The sequence below is a fragment of the Equus caballus genome, chromosome 12, assembly GCF_041296265.1.
Source record: "Equus caballus isolate H_3958 breed thoroughbred chromosome 12, TB-T2T, whole genome shotgun sequence".
Lineage (NCBI taxonomy): Eukaryota > Metazoa > Chordata > Mammalia > Perissodactyla > Equidae > Equus > Equus caballus.
In genome coordinates this window covers 46,210,001-46,212,051 of record NC_091695.1, presented here as the reverse complement: position 1 = coordinate 46,212,051, position 2,051 = coordinate 46,210,001, and the positions used below count along the sequence as shown (strand labels likewise).

The window sequence follows — 2,051 nt, the reverse complement described above, 5'->3', positions numbered from 1 at the left end:
AGCACCGTTTGTTAAAAAAGCTATCCTCCTGTTGGACCATTTTGCACCTTTGTCAAAAATCCGTTGAGGATGTTTGATCCATTTCTGCGTTCTCTGTTCTGTTCCATGGATCTGTGTTTCTAACCCTCCACCAATACCACCCGTTCTTGACTTGTAGCTGTATAGTAAACCTGCATTTGGTCGAGCCATTCTTCCTACTTTATCAAGACGTTCAGCTATTCTAGGGTCTGTGTCTGTCTGTATAAATTCAAAAATAAGCTTGTCTATGGGAAAAAAAAGTTGCTAGGATTCTGATAGGAAATGCGTTAAACCTATAGATCAATTTGGGGGGAAGTGACATCTTTACTATGTTGAATCTTCCCATCTATGAACATGGTATGCCTCTCCATCTATTTAGGTCTTTGATTTCTTTTATCAGCATTTAAAAAATTTCAGCATAGAGATCCCGTGCATGGTTTGTTAGGTGCATACATAGTCTTTCGTTTTCTCTGGAGTGATTTTAAATGCTATCACGTTTTAAATTTTGATTTCTGCACGTTCGTTGTTAGATTTTGTGTGTTGATTTTTTTGTCCTGTAACCTTGCTGAATTCATGTGTTGGTTCAAAAGTGTCTTTGTATAGATCCTTTGGGATTTTCTATGTAGACAAGCACGTTATCTGCAAATGCAGATAGATTTATTTTTTACTTTCCAAACTGTATGCCTTTTACTTCTTTTCTTTGCTTTATCGCAGTGACTACAACTTCCAGTGCTATGTTGAATAATCAGAGTGAGAACAGACATCTTTGTCTTGTTCCTGATCTTTATTGTTCCTCCTTAAATGTGACGTTAGCTGTAGGCTTTTTGTTTGTTTGGTAAATGCTCTTTATTAGGTTTAGGTAATGTTTCTTTGCCCCTAACTGGCTGAGAGTTTTTTTTGTTTAAATCATAAATGGGTGCTGAATTTTGTCAAGTGGTTTTTCTGTGTCAGTTGACATGATTATGTAATTTTTCTTTAGCTTGTTGATGTGGTGGATTACATGGGTTCATTGCTGCAAGTTGAAGCAGCCTTGTGTACCTGGAATGCAGCCCACTTGGTTATGGTGTACAATTCTTTTTATATACATTGTTGGATTTGTTTGCTAACATTGTGTTATGGATTTTTGCATTTAAGTTCATAAAAGATTTTTTTTTTTTTTTGCCGAGGAAGATTTGACCTGAGTGAACATCTGTGCCAATCTTCCTCTATTTTCCATATGGGTGGCTGCCACAGCATGGCTTGATGAGTGGTACTAGGTCCACACCCAGGATCCAAACCTGCAAACCCTGGGCTGTCCAACCGGAGCACACAAACTTCACTACACCACTGGGCCAGCCCCGCCTTTCCTCATTTCTAATGTAAGCATTTAGTTTTATGAATTTTCCTCTCAACCGTGCTTTAGCTGTGTCCCACACCATTTTGATATGTTGTGTTTTCATTTTCATTCATTTCAACGTATTTTTATTTCCTTTGGGACTTTCTCTTTGACCCCTGGGTTATCTGGAAGCGTGTTGTGTAATTTACACGAGTTCACAGATTTTCCTCTTGTCTTTCTGTTGTGGATTTCAAGTTTGATTCCGTCATGGTCAGAGAAAACACTCTGCATTATTTTAATCCTTTTAAACATCAGCTTGTTATTTTGGGGCCCAGTGTGTGGTCTATCTTGGTAAATGTCCCACAGTGCTTGAAAAAAATGGGCATTCTGCTGTCGTTGGGTGGAGTGTTCTGTAGACGTCCAGGGGGTCCTGGAGCCCCCTCAAGCCCTCCTCACCCCTCCAGATGCACTGCTCACAGTTCTGCCCACTGGGAGGATTGCTCTTCACCGCTGTCGTCAGGGGTGTCCTGGAGAGGGGCCTCACGCATGCTGTGCAGAGACACCTGTAAACCAGGTCTGTGTCTTCTTGTCCTCTGTCAACTGACCGTGGGGAACTCCCCATGAGGCCATAGGTGTACAAATATCTATTCGAATCCTTCTTTCAATTCTTTTGTGTATATTCCCAGCAGTGGAGTTGCTGGATCCTATGGTAATTGTA

General features: G+C 40.6%; 1 long non-coding RNA gene across 1 annotated transcript in view; it reads left to right on the top strand.

Annotated features, from left to right (window-relative positions):
* The first annotated feature begins 1,178 nt into the window (after positions 1-1,178).
* LOC138916449 (uncharacterized) overlaps positions 1,179-2,051 on the top strand; it is a 2,330-nt gene continuing 1,457 nt past the window's right edge. The window contains exon 1 of the long non-coding RNA XR_011423746.1: positions 1,179-1,376. This is a non-coding gene — a long non-coding RNA (uncharacterized lncRNA). The remainder of the gene's footprint in view (positions 1,377-2,051) is intronic.